This window comes from Mobula birostris, chromosome 25, assembly GCF_030028105.1.
Source record: "Mobula birostris isolate sMobBir1 chromosome 25, sMobBir1.hap1, whole genome shotgun sequence".
In the NCBI taxonomy this organism is placed as follows: domain Eukaryota; kingdom Metazoa; phylum Chordata; class Chondrichthyes; order Myliobatiformes; family Myliobatidae; genus Mobula; species Mobula birostris.
Genome location: NC_092394.1, coordinates 38,754,225 through 38,778,349, shown reverse-complemented (window position 1 = coordinate 38,778,349; position 24,125 = coordinate 38,754,225). Strand labels below are relative to the sequence as shown.

The 24,125-nt window shown below is 42.0% G+C and overlaps 1 long non-coding RNA gene across 4 annotated transcripts; it reads left to right on the top strand.

Moving 5' to 3' along the window:
• Positions 1 to 312: 312 nt before the first annotated feature.
• Positions 313 to 23,664, top strand: LOC140187486 (uncharacterized). 4 transcript variants are annotated; one of them, XR_011883110.1, is made up of 4 exons: positions 313 to 380; positions 479 to 542; positions 15,813 to 15,914; positions 20,788 to 23,664. It is a non-coding gene; the product is annotated as an uncharacterized lncRNA (long non-coding RNA). The 4 variants fall into 4 exon arrangements; XR_011883109.1 differs by having other exon boundaries at positions 479 to 546; XR_011883111.1 differs by lacking the exon at positions 15,813 to 15,914 and having other exon boundaries at positions 479 to 546.
• The last annotated feature ends 461 nt before the right edge of the window (positions 23,665 to 24,125 follow it).

Below are 24,125 nucleotides of genomic sequence, written 5' to 3'. Positions count from 1 at the left end.
GCTATCCAATAAATCTTCTAGCATTTGAATCCAAGACATATAGGATGAAACTGAAATTCTGAATCCAAATGATTTAACTAGTTTTAAAACTTGCCCTGATAATGAGATGACATGACAGGATAATGTAAAGGTACAAAGGAAAGAAAAGCCTTCATCATGTATGTAACCGGGTGACCACTGGGTCTTATTCAGTATCGTTAAAAGTGTACTTGGACATCCATCCGGGTAATGCTAGAACAGTTGTCTGTGCCTTTAAGGGAGACGGTGATGTCATTACGCACGCGCGGGATAGTGGGGAGACCATTTTGCTTTCTGCTGAAGAGTTGGTAAGGTGTTGAAATTGGACATCTCCCAGAGTATGCTGGGCGTGGTGAGGAAAGGTGAGCATTAATTGACGATATCCATGTGAATTCGTTTATGCTTGTTGGTGGATCAAGAATATCGGTAATTTGATATGTTTTACATGTGGATGCTTTAGATTTTCTGGAGTAAGTGACTCAACGCTGGATAGCGTGATTTGGGCAGAGTTCCTCACCAGCCAAGTAGGTCAGTTTTCCTGTAATTTAACTACCAGGCGATATCTTGTAAAAGTTATGCCAAAGTGTACCTTTTGTCTAACTTTATTGTATCGGGACTGATTGTGCATGTCACCGCGTAGCGTAAATGTTTAGTCTCTGTTCGGAAGTTTAGCACGTGTGTACGTCTTGGATGAGATGTATTGACTTACATTTTTCGCTGCTATGTATATAAGATGCAGGGTGGGTGGGATTCTAATGTTGTTTGTATTGTGTTCCTTCAGGATTGCCACTACTGTATTAGTTCCATATTTGTACCGTATTAGTTCTGGTGTTTTTCTTTGGTGCATACGCAATTCTGTCCATACACAAGGGTGTGAATCGGAAGTTAAATTCAGATTGTAATGGCAGGAATTGTTTGTAAATTCGTTCATTTTGTTTCACGACCCTCCACTGGCATTTAAACATCGAAAACCAATAGAGGAATTAAAACCCGAAAAAGTCTTTGTTGTCCTGAGCGTGTACTTTTTCCCCAGGGCTACAAAATGTATGTAACACAGATTAAAGATAATGTGGTATTTCTTTAAAAATTCATTATCGAGGTATAGTACCTGATGTAAGACTAGAATTTATTGGAAGCTCCATGAAGGTGCAGTCTACATTGGTTGTTTCTAACCTGTCCCCTCCAAAGGTTTAGCAACACCTACGAAATGCTGGAGGAACTCAGCAGAGTAGCATCTATAAGGGAGATGAATGTTTGACATTTCAGGCTAAGCCTTTTCATCCAGACTCTTCAAAGCTTTTCCTTTATGCATCAACATCTTTAAATACCAATCACTGGCTCAGGTTCTTTAAATATCAATCACTGGCTTCATTATAAAAGGGACTGCACCTCTTTATTTTGGATTCATCTTCCTACCATTATACTACTTGCTCTATGTTGTGTTAATAATAATAACTGTCCAAATTATTGTGTGAACAAAAAGCATCATGACAGTAGCAGATGCAGAACTCTCCAGCCTGCTCAGACATTAAGGAAGAACATGATTGGTCCGATCTTGCCCTCAACCTCTTTCATGGCTAGTTTCATTAACTCTTCACCCTTGATTGGTCTCCAAGGTATAAAAATCTCTCAGCCTTGAATGTATTTTCGGATTCAGCTTCCACAGCCCACAGGGGCAAAAATTCTAAAAATTTATGATCCTCTGACAGAAAATTTCTCAATCTCAATTTTAAATGATCAACTCTTTATTCTAAGGTGATACACCCCAAGGTCAAGATTTCCCCAACAGAGGACCATCCTCTCAATGCTACCCTATCAAGTCATCAAGATCCTACATTTATCATCAAGAACACGTCTCACTTCTCAACTCTCATTTTTATGGCAGATATAGTTTTATAATGAAATTAACAATGTTTAAATTCCCATCTAATTTCAATTTGATGTAAGCCTTTCATTAAATGATCAGAAGAACATTATTTTATAGATGTATCTTGATTTTTCATTTTATTTTCTGTTATTACTCTACAGTAATGTAAAAAATGGGGAGATACTGGGAGTCATATGCTGTGTGCTATGACATGGGCAATCATGGTCTTCCATCAGCATTTAATCTGCTTATTCGTGTCTCTATCCATGACCACAATTGTTCTTGGCAATTTTTTCTAGGGAAATGGTTTGTCATTGCCTTCTTCTGGTAGTGTCTTTACAAGATGTGTGACCCCAACCATTATCAATATTCTTCAAAGATTCTCTGCCTGGCATCAGTTCAGTGGTCACATAACCAGGACTTGCCCGTTATCTAAAACTATACTTTGATACCTTTGATAATTAGCATAAAGACCATGGGAAGAATTGTCAGAATGTAGACCAAGGCACCATGGATTAAGATTTTTTAGAAAATGGGCACATAAAGGTGACCTTCAGGCTAATGGAAGGAAGGAGCGCTTTACAGCTCCTTTGGTAGAAACGTATCTCCACTCCATCATCCCATATTAGAAGTAAACTAGCAAATAAGATAAAAAGAAATAGACTATAAGAACTTTCATAAACTTGTAAGGGGGAAGTGATAGCTAAGGTAAATGTTGAACTCTTAAATGAAGAGATCAGAAATAGAAAAATAGCAGTGATGCTGAATAATTCGGATCTGTAGTCACTCAAGATAGTTCTAAAATATTCCAATAACAATAGATAATCAATGGTATAAATTGTAAACTGAAGAAACTCTTGAGATATAAGGAGGAGGAATTGCAGAATAATGAACATCAGAGCACAGTTGCACACAAAAGAGAATGTGACTGTCAGTTGGTGTGAGGAATGGAGGAAATGCAAAGTAGCAAGTCTTGCCCGTTATCTAAAACTGTACTTTGATACCTTTGATAATTAGCATAAAGACTATGGGAAGAATTGTCAGAATGTAGACCAAGGCACCATGGATTAAGAGTTTTTAGAAAATAGGTGCTTCAGTGAATGGAAATACTACATATTTGAAATTCTGTAATTAGAAGGATAGTTTTTGGAAGTCAGTATTAAAAATCAAAAAAGAAGGTAATGTCTTATAGTGTGTGTTAAGGTAAGGGACATCATAACATATCCAAAAAATAATTGTGGAAAGAACGGAACTGAATCCAGTTATCATGCTCCACATTGAAATCTAAACATTGAGAAAACAAGAGGTTCTCCAGAATCTTGAGCAACACACACAAAATGCTGGAGGAAATCAGCATATCAGGCAGCATCTATGGAGGGGATAAACAATGGATTGTTCGTTCCCTCCACAGATGCTGCCTGATTTACTGAGTTCCAAAACATAGGGAAGATGTCCTAAGTGAATATTTTAAGATGGTAACTAAGCTAAAAAAGAACAATATTGGTAAAGTAGCAATATCATTGATCAGAAAATTATCTGTGCCAGCCACATAATTATCATAACTACAAAAGAAGGTCTGAGGCTTATTAACCTATAGCAAATTACTTACCTCACAACATCTTAACCTTTCCACCACCTACAAAGTACAAGCCAAAAATGTGATGAAATTCTCCATTTGTAAGAATACAATGACAACTTTCATGGAGCTTGATATTATATAGGATGGAGCAACAGGCTTGACTGACATTCCATCGATCTCCCTGAGCATTCATTCTCTCTGTCTTTAGGACACAGCGGCTACAGTGCGTGCTTTCTAGATGAGTATCTGCAAACCTAGGAATCTCCCAACAGTATCTTCCAAACTTGCAATCTGTGCCACTCAGAAGCATAAGAACAGTGACACATGGAAGATCCACCTTGTGTTTCCCTCCAAGACGCATACAATCCTGATTTGGAAATAGATAATCATTTCTTCATCTTTGTTGAGTTAAAATCCTTGAACTTACTACCTGACAACACAGTGAGAGCACCTTGTGACGAAAGAGGGTTACAAAAAGTACACATAGACTAAGATGTTAACTGTCCTGTGCTGGCACCAATGGGATCAGCAGTTGATCTGCCACCTGTCTTCAGGAGAAAGAGAGATAAGGAAGACAATGGAGCAGCATTTGGAAATGTTAATGAAGAGACGAGAGAGTTTAACGGAAGGAGTCACCGGTCTGAGAACTGTCAAGATCAGCTCCTGTTTGAACCCTGAACTGTTTGAAGTGTGATGGACAGGCGATACCCCAGCAGGGGGATAAAAAGGGACAGGTTCGCTAAGGCGGGACACACACGACACTGCAAGGTAACGAGACCCTGGAAGTGGTGCGCCTCCCACAAGTCGGGAGTTTTTGGAGGGCTGGCCGCGGGACCAAGCCATAGACGCGCAGGGTGGAAAGGTACAATCGGCGGGAACCTGTTGTGTGTCCGCCCTTGCCTGGGTGCCAGGTTCACTGCAGAGGAACGATCGTATCTGAAACGGAGGGGTCACAGTCCGTGACCTCAGAAGACATTACAAAGGGCTCGCCCGAAAGCTGACTGTGAGGAATATCGAAGGTCTGTTTGGAATCCGATTTGAATATTCATTCGCGCACGTGCGCTCCCTCCCCCTCCATTCATCACGGCACGACAGTGATTACTGTGAACTGAACTGAACTTTGCGTCACTTTGAAACTGGTCATTTACCCCTAGACGACGATAGAGCTTGATTGATCCTATTATCCTAGTTCTGTGGACATGTGTGTTTATCATTGCTGAACTGTTGCATTTATTATTCTTTCGATTAGAGTACTGTGTTGCTTATTTCTTTAATAAAACTTTCTTAGTTCCAGTAATCCAGACTCCAACTGAGTGATCCATTTCTGCTGGTTTGGCAACCCAGTTATGGGGTATGTAACAACCTTTACAAATAGGACTATGGCAATTTGAGAATGCATCTCACTACCAAGGGAAATTAGGGGTAAGCAATAAATGCTGTCTTTGCCAGTGAAGCACTGAAGCTAATTATATAAATAAATAGTACAGGTTTCCCCGCCATCCAAAGGTAGAGCGTTCCTATGAAACGGTTCGTAAGCCGAAATGTCGTAAAGCGAAAAAGCAATTACCATTTATTTATATGGGAAAATTTTGTGAGCGTTCACAGACCCAAAAATAACCTATCAAATCATGCCAAATAACACACAAAACCTAAAATAACAGTAACATATAGTAAAAGCAGGAATGATATGATAAATACACAGCCTATATAAGTAGAAATACTTCCCCACAATCATTGCTGAACTGTTCTCCGTAGCCAAAATCTCACGCAAGCGCTGTTGGCAAAAACACGGCACAAGCGCTCTCCAGTAACCTTTAAGCTATGAAGCTGCCAAATCATACCAAATAACACGTAAAAATACACAGCCTATATAAAGTAATCATGTATGTACAGTGTAGTATCACTTACCGAATCGAGACAGCGCCGAGCACACTGATGATGGTGTGTTAGACTGAGTCGGAGTTTGGGTGGTGCAGTGGCCCCCACCCTCCAGGCCGCCGAGCGATACATTGCCGCGAAGCATGCAGGGCTCCAGCGGTAGCCGGGAGGCACACAGCACATCTTGAAAAAAGCCGAAACAAACATGCTAATTAATTAGGTGCTGCCTGGCACGTAATTGTAAGCCCAGATCAGTGCCGATTTCCGATTGTGTCGTCTCTGATTTGGGCCAACAATTACGTGTTGGCGGCACCTAATTAATTAGCATGTTTATTTCAGTTTTTTTTTAAAGATGTGCTGTGTGCCTCCCAGCTACCGTTGTATTCTCTGCGAATCGGTATCTGTCCGTGGCGTGGGGGTTAGGGTGGTGGGACACTGGGGTGTCATCTCGTCATCGTCTGCTTCCATTAGAGCAGGCAGCTCATCTTCTATCTCTGCCCGCCTCGATGTTGAAGGTCGAGGTTCGTTGTCTGCTGTGGCTGATGTGGAAGGCTTGCTTGACTGCTGAGCCTCGCGCATTTTTCTATCACACAGTTCTTTGTAAGGACTCAAACCATCCTGCAAATATCCCCTAAACCTACGTACCCTTTCAAAATTAAAGTTGTACTTTATCATTACTCATTCAGTTTCAATTGTTACCCTTTTTTCTTCCAATTGCATCAGCTCTTCATCTGTCAGTTCTTGGTCATGGGATGCCAAAACCTCTTCAACATCATGTTCATCAGCTTCCACAAGCCAAACTCACGTCGTCCTTACTTTGTTCACCACGATCGAAATGCTTAATTATGTCTAGTTTTAAGCTAAGTGTAACACCCTTACAAGCTCTTTCAGGCTTTTCCGATACCTTAGAACTCAACTTGCAAACGGCTGCTCACAGGCTCGTGATTAAGCAATGCCAGCGAGAATCTGGGGGAGAGTGGCTGCTTGGGGCGCACACTGCCTTTTATTGCGTGCTGCTTTTTTTTCGTAACAGTGAAAATACCTTCTGAAAGCGAAAACAGGGTACTAATGTAGGTCTTTCGTAACAGTGAGGTTTCGTAAAGTGAACGTTCGAAAAGCGGGGAATGCCTGTATCTAATTTTATTATAACCCAAATCATACCAAAATTAGCACAGGACATGCGAACAAGGGAAATCAATATTTAGTTGAAAGCTTAAGGAAAAGAGAAACACTGATACCAGTACTAGGAGAGCAGGCAGGTATACTGTTTTTGTCATGGTCCGGTCTGTGAAGTCCGCATTCCAGTTCACGGTCTGGTCCATGGACTCAGGACTTCGGGTCTTCCAGCTGTCCCTTGTTTGAGTTAATCATTGGCACCTGATTCCCATCTTTGGGCTTGCAATATAGGTAGCCTTGGGATTGAGTGTGGGCTGTTGGTTTGTCTTGTCAGTTCCTCTTGGAGCAACCTGCTGAGGGAAGACTAGTGAAACCATTTGTGATCTCTAAGCCTGGTTGGAGGACCACTGCTTCATGGAGCCTTGTTGCCACTTGTAGCAGTAGTCTTTGTGGTATGGATTTGGCTGTTTCTCGGGTCAGCTGAGTGGCTGCCAGCCACTCTGAGCTAGGTAGGGATCCAGCTGTTTCTGTAGCCAGCTGAGGTTGCTGGCTGAACTGAGACTTTCAGCTATCCCGGAGCAGAGATGGAACTGTCTGTTGTTCTTTGGTGTTTGTCTCTTCTTTTCCTCGCCTCCGTGGGGTAAGTCAGGCTGTCTTGCCGTTGCCCTGCGTGTGGTCATGTTTTGTCTTGTCCTTGCTTCTGTTGGGTAAGTCTGGCTGTTCTGCCGTTACCTGACAGAGACCTGTCCCACCTTGATGTGGAGATGAAGTTGAGTCCCGGCTTGTCATAGAAACATAGAAAATAGGTGCAGGAGTAGGCCATTCGGCCCTTCGAGCCGTCACCGCCATTTATTATGATCATGGCTGATCATCCAACTCAGAACCCTGCACCAGCCTTCCCTCCATACCCTCTGATCCCCCTAGCCACAAGGGCCTTATCTAACTGCCTCTTAAATATAGCCAATGAACTGGACTCAACTGTTCTCTGTGGCAGAGAATTCCACAGATTCACCACTCTCTGTGTGAAGAAGTTTTTCCTAATCTCAGTCCTAAAAGGCTTCGCCTTTATCCTCAAACCGTGACCCCTCATTCTGGACTTCCCCAACATCGGGAACAATCTTCCTGCATCTAGCCTGTCCAATCCCTTTAGGACTTTATATGTTTCAATCAGATCCCCCCTCAATCTTCTACATTCCAACGAGGATAAGTCCCGGCTCTATGTTGATGTTCAGTTCCCAGTCTGTCCCTCAGCTCCAGTTATCAGCTTCTGCATTTAAAGACGAAGATCCCGCAGCCAAGCTCCTAGAACCCCAGCCTTGAGAGACCCAAGACCCGTCATGTCCTTGCCTGGTTCTGGGGTCTGAGCCCGAGGCAAGACCCAGGTTCTGGGTCCTTGTCCAGTCTCGGGCTTGGAGTCCAATCCTTGTCTCCTAGTCCATGGTTCCTAGCCCTGGTCCTGCTTTCCCTGGCCCGTCTGCATTCTTGTACCTGCTCCTGGTCTGAATCCTGTCATGTCCCTACTCTAGTCAAGTCCTGTTCCTTGTACTTCAGTGTCCATGTCTTGCATTTGTGTCCGTTCCCAGCGCGCCTTTGTGACAGTTTTTGAGTAGAATAGGCTGGCATCAAGTAGCTATTAATAACACTTTCTTCAACTGCAAATAAGGTAACATAAAAGAGGAAATAGCAGTCTGGGATGGAGTGCAGGGAATTACAGTAAAGTAACAAAATATAAAGGGATGACAGCAGAGGATAAATAGCAGGTAATCAAATGAAGTATTGGAACAAAGTACTAAAAAGTTTTAAGTCAATATTCCTTCATTTCCTCCCACTCAGAGTTAGCTTCTTTACTTTGGCTTTTACCAAAATAAACATCTGCTGACTATAAATATGTTGAACTCAAATATTTATATTTTTTTAATTCCTGATCTCTCAGCTTACAGATTGTCTCTCTGTATACCTTTAGTTTCACATTCATTTCCTCATAAGTTGCTCTTTTCTGATCTGCTCCTATTGTTACTCTTCATCGTAATTCTGAACTTTGTTGTGAGCTACTCCATGTGCTGATTCATTATGAGTTCCAAAATCCAGCAGTGATTCTTATTTTGTTGGGCTCTTTATGTTCCTTCTGAGAAAGCAATCATGCATGGCTGAATAATCTGATTCTTTTTTTTCTCTTTATATCGCTTCCTGTCATTTATTTGAAATCTTCTATGTTTATTACTCTATAGTCCATTTGCCTACATATGTTTTGCTCCAGTTCCCTTTCACTATTTGGCATTCAATACATATGCCTATTAAATCCATATATACTATTTATTTTTTAATTCAATCCATATAGATTCCTTATCGAGCTGCCAATTACATGGTTTCATTTACTGAGGCTAAGTCATCTTTATTATAGAAACTCCACCCTTCATTTTAATGGAGTCAACGTTGATCAACATTGTTTTTCCTTTTGTACCATCATGTGCTTTATGGATTGAGATCCTCCACGTTCTCCCCATCAAACATTACAAAAACTGCCAACACAGAAACCATGCATTCATTGTCAAGTAGCAGCATAGCTCTTCCTGTTATGCAAGTAAGTTGTCCAATTGTTATGTATTGTCAGAATATATTTATTGATATCTAAGTGTTCACATGTAATGCCAAAATTATATTTTATACATAGTTCTGATAAAACATTGTCAATCCGAAATGTTACTTATTTGCCTCTCCATGGATATTTACTGGCCTGCTGAATATCTCCTACAATTTCCATTTTATTTCAGCTTTTGAGCAGTTGCAGTGTTTTCTTTCGTTTGTTCTTGTATATGAACTAGATGCCTGTAGGTTCCAAGAATATTTTTTCCTTAAATCTCCTCCAAGGTTAGCAGAGAAAATGACAAGGCTCAAAAAGTGAAGCTGATTTATTTATTTATTGAGATCCAGCAAAGAATAGGTCCTTCCAGCCCTTTGAGCTACACCAAGCCACACTGCCCAGCAATCCCCTGATTTAATCCCAGCCTAATCATGCAACAATTTACAATGGCCAATTGACCTACCGACTAGTATGTCTTTGGAATGTGGGAGGAAACCAGAGCACTCGGAGGAAACACATTGTGGTCACGGAGAATGTACAAGCTCCTTACAGGCACAGTGGGAATTGAACCCAGGTCGCCTGTACTGTATCGTTTTCTGCTAACCACTATGCCGCTGTGCTGCTCTGTTAATCTTAAAGCACATGAAGTACAGAGCAACATTTATTATACAAACTGTGAACATGTTCCACTTTCTCACATCAATGGGTGGTCTTTCTTGAGCAAAACCAAATAACTCATAACCACCAAGTGCTATTTTCAAGCCTAACCAAAGCATATTCTTAGTTTTCTGATTCACATGTAAATATCTCCAGCTATGATCATAGGTAATGTGCACTTTCTCTGTAAAGAGTATAAGCATGGCCAGTATGCTAATTAACAAATGGTGCTAGCTGCCCATGATCATGTTAAAATGCTAAGCCAATAAATAGCATGAATAATATGCTGGATGCTACAATCATCATAAGGTAGGTACATGAACCTTCAGCATCTTTCCCTGTGATTCATATCCTTCCTTTCATATTAATAAAGATACTTTGTAACAAAATGCTGCAATGCATTAATTGTTTTCTGAGGAAAGAAAGCAATATGCATTTGGTACCTTTAATGAATAGCTTGGTTCTGTACCAAGCAGCCACGCGCCTCCTCTATCAACTACTGGAAGCCAATGAATAAACTGAAAAATTTCAACATCAAAATATTTATTCAACTCCTTGAAAGAAGTAACAACTTAAGCGTCAATGCCAGTTAAAACCTTATTGATGTAGACCTGCCTCCTCCCCCCCCCCCCCCAATGTCAGGAATATTTCAAACAAATGCTCACCTTTCAGGTAGAGAATCGTTGTAATTTTATCTGGTAGGTATTCACACCACTGTGTTGCAATTGTTCTAAGGTACACTCCCATCAGTAAAATATCTTTGTTATTAGTAATTGGGTATGTTTCCTGCATTTACACAAAGAAATTAACAAAGTTCCCACATTCACACACTTAAATGCTTTCTCACACGGAGAGCTAGCAGAAGGCAGAATTTGCTTTGATCAAATATTACTAAATATTACATATTTAGTAAATATTACTAAATATTACATATTTAAGTAAACTCATATGTCCTCAGTATTATTTTCATTTATTTTGCATATTGGTGTTTGTCAGTCTTTGTCTCTTTATTTATATATTTTCATAAAACTCTATTGTATCTCTTTTTCCCCTGTAAATGCCTGCAAGAAAATGAATCTCGTGATAGTATATGGTGACATTGTTTTTTGATAAGAAGTTTACTTTGAACTTGGGGGAGTGAATACTGAACAGCTTTCTATGGTGCAAGGAAAATTGTTAAGCAGATATATTCAGACAACTCTGTAATTGAATCTTGGACTTCTTGATGGAAAGATCACAGTCGGTCTGTGTTGGCAGCAACGTCTCTAGCTCCATCACGCTGAGCACTGGCAACCTCTCAGGGCTGTGTGCTCAGCCTGCTGCTGTTCACGCTGCTGACACGTGGCTGTACTACCAGATGCAGCTCTAAACCACATCATTAAGTTCACTGATGACACGATTGTGGTTGGCTTCATCAATGACGACAAGATGGTATACAGAAAGGAGTTAGAGCAGCTGGTCAAATGGTGTGAGCACTACTTGAGTCTCAATCTGGACAAGACTAAAGAAATGATTGTTGACTTTAGGAAGGTGCAGGCTGACCACCCGTCACAGCTCATTAATGGCTCCTCTGTGGAGAGAGTTAGGAACACCACATTTCTGTGACCACTCGTAGCGGATTATCTCAACTGGTTCCTCAACACCACCTCTTTTGTCAAGAAAGCACAGCAGCATCTCTCCTTGCTGAGGAGATAGGGACAAGAAAGGTTCCCCCCCACTCCCCCTCCCCCCCCCCAATCATTCTAACCAATTTTTACAGGAGCATCATTGAAAGTGGTGACCAGCTACATCGCCATCTGGTACAGGAATTGCAAGCTATCTGACCACAAGGCAGAAGGCAGGCAAATTGGGTAGAAAGAATTGTGAGGGCAGCTGAGAGGATCAACAGGGTCTCTCTTCCACCCATCCAAGATACTTACCAGTAGTGTTGTGTACACAGGGCCCATAGCATTGTCAATGATTCCTCCCATCTGTCCAACAATGTTTTTGACCCCTTCCATCAGCCAGGAGGTATTGTAGTATTAGGACGAAGACTGTTAGAATGGGAAGTAGCTTCTTCCCTGGGCTGTGAGACTACTGAAGTCCTTGCCACTTCCTAGGTCTCACCAGGTATGAAGTACCAGTAGCATTATACTGCTTACTTTTTAACTTGTGACAATCAGTGCTGTGCAAAAGTCTTGGGCACATAGATAGTTAGGGTTTTGCACAGTACTGTATTTATCAATGCAGAGCAGAGAGAGAGTTTGTAAATCTGGCAGGAGCAAAGAATGTTGGGAATGGTGAGGGAGGACCACCGTGGAAAGGGTGTGGAACAGGTGGCAGAGGAGGAGTGCCAGGGGTGGGGGCTAGCATGGGTACAGACACACCCAGACCTGAGACACCAGGCAAAGTAATTTAATTCCAAACAATTTGTCTATTGATGATTACAGGATGTCTCATTGGTGCATCCTGCTCCCACTCCTCTCCTTTCCCCTTTTCCCAACCATGATTTCCCTCTCCCTGCCTCCTTCCCACTCTCAGTTCACAATAGAGACCCATATCAGAATCAGGTTAATCATCAATCACAAGTAACAATTAACAATTACAGCACAGAAACAGGCCATCTCAGCCCTTCTGTGTCATGAAATTTGTTTTTGTGGCAGCAGTACAATGCAATACATAAAATTACTAATGTAATGTGCAAAAGTTTTAGGCACCCTAGGTGTGTGTGTGTGTATGTGTTATATATATATATATATATATATATATATACACACACACACACACACACACACACCCAGTAGAGAAGTGGTTATTGGTGAACTCACAGTCCCCTGTGAAGTTAACCAAATATGCAGAATTAAGATCAGAGTGCAGAGACAGAGGGTGGAAGGTCTCATGCTATCCATTCGAAGTAGGCTGCCGTGGGTATATTGCGTTCACTTTCCAGAAGAGGCTGCGTGACCTTGGCTTCACTAGAAGAGAGATCAAGTCAGCCAGCAAGGCTGTAGCTGAGGCAGCACAGAAAGGATCAGCATGGGTGTGGACCAAGTATGTCCAGAGGGGCAGATAATCAGACAGTGTAGACATCTTTTGCAAACCCTACAGTAGTTGCATAGACACCTGAAGGGCAGACTATCTGTTGGATGGAAGTGTCCAACAGTTCTGATATAGGCAGGTGCCAAGTTTTTAAGCTCACCAGTGGGAGGTGGTGCTTTAGTACTGCTGGCCCACCACCTCGAGGGGATCATAAGCGGGCCGAAACTCCTGAAGACAGGTGGCATATCAACATGATCCCACTGGTGATAGCAGAGGACAGTTAACATCTTAGTCCAAGTATATTTTCAATTCTTTTGTTCTAGACACCAGTGACTACCAGGAATAGTCTGGTTGGCAACCGGGAATAGTCCAGTGACAGCGTGGAGAGACAGCGGACAGCCAGGAAAGACTGGCACCGGGGGTGTCGGGATTGTCAGTCCGGGCACCAGCTCAGAAGAGCATCCACCTCTTGAAGCTTCTAGCTTACACGGAGAAACGTACCCTCGGGGTCCTCTGAGAGGAAGGGAGAATGATGGACCCAATCGGATGGATACAGTTAATTACAGGGAACGACTACGACCAAGAGCTAGGATAAGAGGTTCTGAGTGTCCATTGTGTTGGTGTGGGAAAGCGTTTTCCAGCATTAAAGGTTTACGAGCCCACCAAGCAAAGTTGAGGTGCTCTTCCATCCCAGTGGATGAAGATGAGATTACTTCACCAAGCACAGATGTGGTCTTTTCAACCATGGATTCACAAGCCACAGTGATCCGCTCTGGAGAGAGCCATCATACCCCAGGTCAGACGAGAGATAACCCAGGTCAGGTTTCAGACCACAGTACCCAGGTAGATCCTTCACATGATGGCAGTGGTGAGGAGGTAGAGAAGAAGAGGAAGGTCAAGTGGCCAGCAATGGCAGGTGAGAAGGCTTGGCATGTGTTTGATGAGGATATCAGTATTATGTTGGAGAACACTCTCAGGGGAACATCAAAGAGCAAGTTGGAAGTGATGGGTGATATGATTTACGATGTTGGAAATTACAGGTTTGGTTTGGTTGAGTTGAAGAAAGCAAAGTCTACACAGCAACCAAGCAGGCGCCAGATGGAGATTAGTAGGTTGAGGAGAGAGCTTAGATCGTTGAGACAGAGGTGGAAGGTAGCAAGTGAGGGTGACAAGCCAGGGCTTGCTGATCTCTGAGAGCATTTTCGAATAAAGTTAGCATCACTTCGTCGTGCAGAGTCACAATGTAAAAAGAGAAAGAAGAGAGAGAAGGCAAGAAAGTCGTTCTTTGAGAACCCTCACGAGTTCACAAAGAAACTGAACAAAGTAAGAACAGGCAGTTAACATCTCTCAACAAGAATTTGAGGATCACCTGGCAAGCACTTACTCTAACGAACAGCGGGAGGCCTACCAAGCCAGGGGTGAAGTTTGATCTGTCAGAAACCAAATTGGCAGAATTCGAACGGTTCATCAGAAGGGCAAGGTCAGGCTCAGTGTCAGGTCCTAATGGAGTGTTGTATAAGGTGTTCAAGAAGCGTGAAGAGCTGAGGAAATTCTTGTGGAGACTGTTAAATGTGGTGTGGAGACAAGGTGTTGTTCCTTTGTCTTGGAGTGGGGCTGAAGGAGTATACATCCTGAAGGAAGAGAGTTCTACTAAATTGAATCAGTTCCAACCAATTTCACTCCTGAATGTAGAGGGGAAGATTGTGTTTGGCATTCTGGCAGAAAGAATATCTTCATTTGTGATAGAGAATGGATTGGTAAATACATCTGTGCAGAAGGCAGGAATACCAGGCTTCCCGGGATGCCTTGAATATTCTAGTATGATATGGCATACCTTCCAGTAGTTGAAAAGGTTGAGAAGAAATCTGGCTGTAGTTTGGCTTGATCTGGCAAATGCTTATGGTTATGTTCCCCATGTCCTGATTGAGTTTGCGATGGAATTCCTATGGATTCCTGCTAAGGTGAGGAACTTTGTTATGCAGTACTACAACGATTTCCGGTTAAGGTTTTCCACCCAGCAGCTTACAACGGTGGCAGAGCTTGGCTGTTGGAATCCCAATGGGATGTGCGATTTCACCCATCCTTTTTGTGTTAGCCATGGAGGTCATTGTGAGGGCTGCAGAATCAGTGGGACCAGGTGTCGCACTTGATGGCAGAGGGGAGTTACCACCAATACGAGCGTTCATGGACGATCTCACCCTTTTGGGTCCTAGCACGGAAGCAGTGGAAAGTGTACTATCTAGACTCGAGGAGCTAATGGATTGGGGAAGAATTAAGTTCAAGACCAGGAAGTCAAGGTTTTCTTAGGACAGGAAAACTGGTTGACTTTCATTTCACTCTTTGTGGAGAGGAGATTCCATCCATTCAGGACCAACCAGTTAAGAGTCTCGGGCAATGGTACACAGAGGGGCGTTCAAGAGGCAGGAGAACAGATCAGCAGGGGTCTCGTGTCTGTCGACAAGAGTGGCTTGCTGTGCAAGTTGAAGCTGTGGTGCTTGCAGTATGGACTGATGCCATGGATAATGTGGCCACTAACTGTCTATGAAGTGGCAATGTCCCATGTTGAGGCAATGGAACAGAAGATCAACAAGTATGTGAAGAAGTGGCTTGGAGTACCGAGCAGCCTCTCCAATGTTGCAATCCACAGTAGCGAGACAAGCTTACTATCCCAGTGCAATCCCTTGTTGAAGAGGTCAAGGTAGCCAAGGTAAGATCAATCTTGATGCCTCGAGACTCAAAGACCCTGTCATCAAGAACACCCAGCCGGATGTGAGATCAGGCAGGAAGTGGTCAGCCCATGTAGCAGTTGATGAGGCAGAGTCTATATTGAAGCACAAGGAGACAGTTGGAGCTATCCAGCTGAGCCGCCAGGGACTTGGATGGACAACCCACAAGTGGTGGTCATCTTCTACAGGTAAGGAGCGCTGTGAGCTTGTAATGCAAGAAATACGAGAGGTAGAAGAGGAGAAGAGGTTAACTAAAACAGCTGGCGTGGCCAAACAAGGGGCTTGGACCTGGTGGGAAAGTGTTGAACAACGACATTTATCTTGGAATGTTCTGTGGAAGATGGAACCGCTCCGCATTTCTTTTCTATGCAGGGCAGCGTACAATCTGCTCCCAACATCTGCCAACCCCAGCATCTAGTATGAAGATAAGACAGACAGTTGTGCTGCTTCTGGCGAGATCACTTTAAACCCAAGGTAACATCAATGTTCTTATTTATCATTTAAAGAAACACATTGATCAATTTCAAATTTTCAGGTACTACATCTGTGTCCACTCTTTCAAAACATAAAGCTCTTCAATTGACCATGATGCTAGAATACAGACACTTAGCAACACAAATAAAAGACAATAATAAACAAACTTGAAGATTGGTTAAATATCTGACCTTTGAATGAAACCAAAAAACAGTTTCAGGTGTGTTGGAGAGAACAGGGTATTATATAACTCCTTAAGGCACATTTGAGGATCCTTTTATTGAGAGAGCAGGAATAAAACCTTCAAATTTATTTAGTAAATGTCAAAATATACTACGTTGTAACTCATTTTCTTCCAGGCATTCATAGTAGAAAAAAAAATACAACAGAATCCATGGAAAGCTAAACACGAAGACTGACAAACAACCAATGTGCAAATACCTAAAGTGAAATAAACAAATTAACAAATGTATAATGCTGAGAACGAGTTGTAGAGTCTGAAATTGAGTACATAGGTTGCAGAATCAGTTCAGTCAATCTGAGTGAAGTTCTCCATGCTGATTTGAAACTGATAAATGTTTATGAACTTGCTAGTGTGGGACTGAAGGCTCTTCGAACGCCTTCCTGATGGTATCAGCAAGAAGAGCATGTTCTGATAGTGGGGGTTCTTGATTGTGGATGTTGCGTCCTGGTGGCAGCACTCCCTGTAGATATACTCAATGATGGGGAGGGCTTTGCCTGTGATGTACTGGGATGCATCCACTACATTTTGTAGGCCTTTCCATCCCTGGGCATTGGCATTTCCATACCAGGTCTTGATGCAACCAGTCAGGATACTTCATTCATCTGCGCAAACTTCTCATAAAATAAGAGCGTTTAGTGCCATCTTAATTTTGCACTGCCTCTCAACAGAAAAAGGCTCTTTCATGTCAAAGTGAAAACAGATCTCTATAAAGCAATCTAAATTAATTACAAATATAAAACACAATATAATTGATTGCATAAGTATTCACCCCTTCTAATACGACACACTAAATCATCACTAGTGCAGCCAGTTAGTTTTAGCAGTCACATAATTAGTTAAATGGAGATCACCTGTGTGAAGTCAAGGTGTTTCAATTGATTGTAGTAAAAATATACCTGAATCTGGAAGGTTCAATGGCTGGTGAGTCAGTATCCTGGCAAAAACTACACCAGGAAGACAAAAGAACACTCCAAGCAACTTTATAAAAAGGTTATTGAAAAGCATAAATCAGGAGATGAATACAAGAAAATTCTCAAGTCACTGAATATCCCTTGGAGTATAGTAGAGACAATCATCAAGAAACAGAAAGAATATGGCACAGCTCTAAATCTGCGTGGAGCAGAATGTCCTCCAAAACTGAGTGACTGTGCAAGAAGGGGACTAGCGAGGGAGGCCACCAAGAGACCTATGACAACTCTGAAGGAGTTACATGCTTCAGAGGCTGAGATGGGAGACACTGCACATACTACTGTTGCCTGGGTTCTTCTCCAGTTGCAGCCTTATGGGAGAGTGGCAAAGAGAAAGCCACTGTTGAAAGAAAAATATCATATGAAATCTCAGCTAGAGTTTGCCAGAAACACTGCACATCAACAAAAGCACACCGTTCCTACTGTGAAGCATGGCGGCGGCTGGACATGCTGTGGGGATGCTTCACTGCAGGAGGTCCTAAAAGGCTTGTGAAGGTAGGGGGTAAAATGAATGCAGCAAGATACAGGGAAATCCTAGGGGAATACTGATGCAGTCTGCAAGAGAACTGCTACTTGGAAGAAGATTTGTTTTCCAGCAAGACAATGACCCCGAGCATAAAGCCAAAGCTACACAAGAATGCCTAAAAAACAACAAAGTTAATGTCCTGGAGTGGTTAAGTCAGAGTCCAGATCTCAATCCAATTGAGAATTTGTGGCTGGACTTTTCAGTGCTGTTCCATGATCCCCATGGAACCTGACAAAGCTTGAGCGAATGGGGAAAGATTGCAGTATCCAGATGTGCAAAACTGATAGAGACCTATCCACACAGACTCAAGGCTAATTGCTGCCAAAGGTGCATCTACTAAATGCTGACTTAAGGGGAGGGGTGAGTAATTATGCAATCAAATAATTGTAATAAATTTTGACCAATCTGTAGAAATTTATTTTCAGTTTGACACGAAAGAATCTTTTCTGTTGATCAGTGTCAAAAAAGCCAAACTAAATCCACTATGATTCAATGTTGTAAAACAATAAGACATGAAAACTTCCGTGGGGGGGGTGGTGAAGCACTATATACAGCATAGAATGATTTCTGTTTGTTTGATTGGCTTTTCCACTGTTGTCAATGTTCCTCCAAGTTCCAGGTCTTAATCCACCCAGCTTCGTCCATTCCCTGTTCAACCTTCTCAAGTTTATGGAGTATATACTCTGTGAGTTCTTCTTGTTCCACAATTAAGCCCATATTGTTGCTGTATCACTATTAAGTATAAACTTAAATATTTCTGTACTATCTCCCTTCTTAGGCTTTAATTCTAAGATTTTTCCACATACATAAACACACATTTACAAACAATGCACTGCTATGTAGTTCCCTGAACGAGTATACACATACACTCTGGTGTTCCAAACAGTAACTTACACACTACTCAAGTGTCCTCAATAGCCATGCTATACCTTTGTGTGCCACAGTCCTCAGGAAACACTGGATTGCTTAGAGGGAGGGAGAGTTTAAAAGAAGCAAGCGGAAGCAGTTGGCACTTTTTGTGCACTGCAATTCCCAAGGAAACATTGGATTGTGCATAATTAGACACTTGGCAAGGACCAATAAAAAAAGTTAGGTTTAAGCAGAGTGGTCATTGTGTGAGTAGGCCAATGTGGAAGTGAGGAGATGAGGCACTGCCTCAGTGAGGCTTCAGTGAGGAGAGGCATAGACCATGAGTAGATAATTTTCATTATTTTTTTACTTGTTTCTTATTGTACATGTAGAACAGAGGGGATGCTACAAAGGATACTGGAAGGCTCTTCTTGCAGGATGTGGGAAGGCAGGGAGAGCTCCAGTGTCTTTGACAACACTGGCAAGAAGTGCATCCAGCTGCAGGTTCTAACAGACCATATTAAGGAGTTGGAGCTAGAAATGGATAAACTCCAGATCATTTGGGAGGCTAATGGACACACAAGGAGGGAGTTACACCCGAGGTAAGGGACATATGTAAGACTGGGTGACTGTCAGGAACAGTAAAGGGGATAGACAGTCAATGCAGAGTACCCCTGTGGCCGTTCCTGTCAACAACAGGTATTACAGCATTGAATACTATTGGAGGGGGAGGGGGAATGACCTTGGAGAGGAAAACCATAGTGGTCAAGTCTCTGGCTCTGTGGCTAGGAAAGGAACGGGGGAGAAGAGGAGAGCTGTAGTGATTGGGGATTTGTTGGTTAGAAGAACATCCACAGAAAGAAGGTTCTGTGGATGAGAACAAGATTCCTGGATGGTTTGTTGCCTCCCAGGGTCAGGGACATCTACGATCAAATCCACAGCATTCTTAAGTCGGAGGGTGAGTAGCCAGAGCTCATGGTCCATGTAGGTACCAATGACTTGGGTAAGATTGGTGATGAGGTCCTGGAAAGTGAGTTCAGGGAATTAGGTGCTAAGCTGTAGGACAGGTTCTGATCTTAGGATTGCTACTTGTGCTACATGCTAGTGAGGCCAGAAGTAGGAAGATCATAGGGTTTTACACATGGCTAAGGAGTTGGTGTAGGAGAGAGGGCTTCAGATTTTTTGGATCATTGTGACCTGTACAGAAAGGAAGGCTTGCACCTGAACTGGAAGAAAGCTAATATCCTAGCGAGAAGGTTTGCTTGTGCTGCGGGGGGCGGGTGTGAGGGATTAAACTAGAGTTGCATGGGGATAGGAACCAGATTACCAGAACAGATACTGGAGCAGTGGTTGTGGAGAAAGATGTTGTTAAGCCTACATACAAAGTCAAGGACAAGAAGGTAAAGCATTATGAGACTAATGTCCTGAGCTGTGTATATTTCAATGCAAGGAGCACTGTAGGAAAGGCAGATGAGCTTGGAGCATGAATCAGCATGTGGAATTACGAAATGACTCGCAACTTAAATGTTCTGGGGCTTCATTGCTTTATGTGTGATAGAGAGGAAGGATTAAAGGGGGAGGTAGGCATTATTAGTCAAGGAAAATGTCATGACAGTGCTCAGTCAGGACAGACTGGAGAGCTCATCTGGTGAGTCTTTATGGGTGGAACTGTGGAATAAGAAAGGTAAGACTATGTTAATGGGATTATATTATAGCCTACCCAACACTTAGAGGAGCAAATTTCTAGAGGGATTGCACACTGTTGCAAAAATCATAAAGTTGTGACAGTAGATGACTTTAACTTTCCACATATTGACTGGGAATCCATACTCTAAAGGGCTAGATGGGAAAGAATTTGTCAAATGTGTTCAGGAAAGTTGACACGGTAATTAACACAACCTCATTGTCTAAACATTTGTCTGATGCACATACAATCATCTCATGGCCACCATTTTGCAAAGACTTTTTAATTTCAATTTACAATCTACATTAAGAACTGAAGACTCATTCTTGCTTGAATTAATACCTACTATTTTTACATAACTACAGAATACTTCCTATTGCCCTTCTTCACTCTCAGCATAGCCTAAGATGTTGAGCCCTAGAGCCAATTTTTCCCTGCCTGTGTAGTTGGTATTCACTTATTAAACAGTTGGTCTATGATTTTGGTCTCCACATAGATGGTGTTCAGTCTGTATGTTATGTGGACTTGGACTCCACTTGTCCCTATTAGGTCCTGATGAAGGTTCTTGGCCCCAAATGTCAACTGTTTACTCTTTTCCATAGATGCTGCCTGGCCTGCTGAGTTCCTCCAGCATTTTGTGTGCATTGTTCCATATGAAGAAGAGCCTGAAATGGAGCTGCAGAGCTGTCGAAACATCTGTTGAACATTTACATAAACAAAAGTCAAGAAGAAAGATGATAAATGCACTAACAGAGACAATGGATTTGTTGAAAGCATTGAGGCGGGCTCTGTGCCATTATCGCTAAGATGTGTGATGGAAACAATTTGGCAGGTTCATGCTTGTTTATGTAACAGACCATGCCAGGATTTCCCACAGATTGAGAAGGACAGAGAAACTTTCAGCATCTATGAACCATTCATTCTGGTATTATTTATCCTGGAATCACAAGGGTTCACAATTATCATACTTGCCTAATTTGAGTCAACATCCCCACAGTGTGAAAGTGATTAAGCTTACTTATTGAAGAGAATTAGTGGCTGTTTTAAAATTTCAAAAATGTTTAAAGCCAAACCCCTACATTTTGGACATAATGATGTTTGAAAAATAAATATCAAAATGAGATAAATTAGAAAAATTTAATTAAATTACAATACTTTGTTTCATGTTTTGGAAGAAGAAAAAAGCAGTATTGTAGTTTATGAATCTTGAGTTTGAATAGCAGTGAATATGAAAACTCTTTCAAACGGGCAGCATGTAAAGAGAACAAAGTGCATATTAATTGGTGTATTTAGAGATCTCAGTGTCTGATTAAAAGAGGCTGATCCCTAGTTCTCACTCTCACATGATGAATTCATCTCATCAGCCTACAAAGCATCTATCTGAGCCCATAAGTTGCAACCTTAACTGCTTTCTCCTTTTTCTAGTTCTGATAAAGCCTCTTCACCATAAATGTTAACTTTATTTCTCTTTCCACTGACTTGAAGATTGTTTACATCTCATTCAGTATCTCACCAGACAACCTGATAACTCACGACCAACATAAGCCAAAAGATGTTAATGGCCTGTCTTAACATACATTCAGGTGCCTTGCCATTCGGCGTAGGCAATCATGTCTCTCCATCCATCACGGTCCCTGACCCACCGAATTGTACTTGGTTGCCTCCCCTGTTTCTAACCATGATGTTATTCCATCTATCATTTTCATTCTCTGTCTGCCCCTGCTTCTTTTTCCTTCCAGCTTTCCAGTTGTAACTAAACGTTCTAATGTCTCTCTTTGCATGATGTGTCCAAAGAATTTTGATTGTTGTTTTCTGATTTTGGCCTTAAAGTCCACCATAATTAGCACCTGTGAGAAAACTCCTGGTTCCTTTAACAGAAAATACAAGACTGATTTGCTGAGACTCACATTCTTCGACCGAATATGTCATCATACATCAATGAAAAGAAAATGAAGGCCAAGGCCAGGAAAAAATATAACATCCAAGGATTCATCTTGCTGAGATACCTGAATGGAAGAGAGCTTATCAAGGACAGAGAGGTAGTCAGCACCTACTGCATGGATGATTTTAAACAACTTATCAGTTGATGTTCTTGCTTTGTTGCAAGTGTCCTTGATTCCATCTCATTGTACATCATCCACAACAAACTCAGGGCTACTTCAGCCCAATACAAGAGACTGCTAAGACTATTCAACAACTGAATAACTACTGAGCATTGGGAGCAGGGAAGTATATATGGTGTGTAGCCATGATCTTCCTCCGAGAGAAGAGAATACCAACATAGCCACAAACTACTGTATCTTCAAGTAAATGCGAAAGGTCCAATTGCACATGGTATCCCTGCCTTTTTTGAAAGGGAAATGTATTGCAAAGATCCTCCTCAATGACCTCCTACAAGTAGACAACATGTTCTTCCCAAAGTCACACTGGGGATGTTTCCCTTCAAAATGTAAAAGGACAGAATATTCACCACAGTTAAATCCCAGAATAATGTAAAAGGACAACACAAACCATTTTCTCAAATTCTCATAAACTTTCAATACCATCAATCAAGAAGGATTATGGAAAATCCATTTCTTATGTAGGTCAGAAATACATTAATATTCTATACTTGCTGCACAATGACATCCAAATATAATCTTCACCATTAGATGCAAATTAGTATCAAGCAAGTCTTTGGCATTGTTCCAATTCTCTTTTCAATGTTCCTGTGATGACAACCAAGTTATCAGAAGATTGATGCTGATGAGAGAGATAAGGGAGACAAATGGAGAAACGTTCAAAATGTTAATGAGAGAGGAGAGAGATAATGAAAAGAGACACAATTCAGAGTATTGACAGACCGGTTGCTTTGAACCTGAACTGTTTGAAGTTTGATGGACAGACAATACCCCAGCGGGGGGATAAAAAGAACAGGTTCGCTAAGGCACGACAGACACCGTGAGATAACGAGACCCTGGAAGAGCGGTGTGCCCCCGACAAGTTGGTGGGAGTTTGGAGGTCTGGTTCGAGGGAACCGACCATAGACTGACAGGGTGAAAAGGTATGATCGGCGGGAACCTGGTGTGTGTGTCCACCCTTGCCTGGGTGCCGGGTTCACTGCGGAAGAATGGTCCTATCCAGAACGGAGGGGTCACAGTCAGTGACCACAGTGGGATAGAAGACATAAAAGGGTCTGCCCGAAAGCCAACTGCGAAGAACATCAAAGGTCTGCTTGAATCAAAATATGCATATCTCTCTCTCTCTCTCTCTCTCTTTCTCTCCCTCTCTCCCCCTCTCCCTCCTCCCCCCCCCCATGGCACAACAGCGATTACTGCGAACTGTACTCAGCTGAACTGAACTTTGCGTCACTTGAGACTGATCATTTTACCCCTAGACTGCGATAGAGCTTGGTTGATTCCTATTACCCTAGTTCTGTGTACATGTGTGTTTTATTATTGCTAACCTGTTGCATTTATATCCGTACGATTAGAGCACTGTGTTACTTATTTCTTTAATAAAACTTTATTAGCTTCTAGTAATCCAGACTCCAACTAGTGGTCCATTTCTGCTGGTTTGACAACCCAGTTACGGGGTATGTAACAGTTCCTCTCTAGAAAACTGCACCTTGTCTCCAAAGACCTTCGAACTGTAGTCTAGTTTATTTACAGTATTAATGGAAAACTGTTCAATCTTTGTAATCCCATTTCAGCCACAAAATCATCCAACCTTGGTCACTGAATGACAATAAGTAGACAATTATTACACATGTGCACATGAAGTTCAAAGTGTTTGCTGGCTCTCTTATTGAAATAGACAAAAGGATGAGTTTTACAGTGAACATCTGAAGACAAAGTTCTATTTCCTTTGGGAGTTCCTTTGCAGAGGATGTTTGGTTCTTAATTAGTCAGGGCATGAAACGTTATGGGAAGAACACAGGAGAATGGAGTTGAAAGGGAAA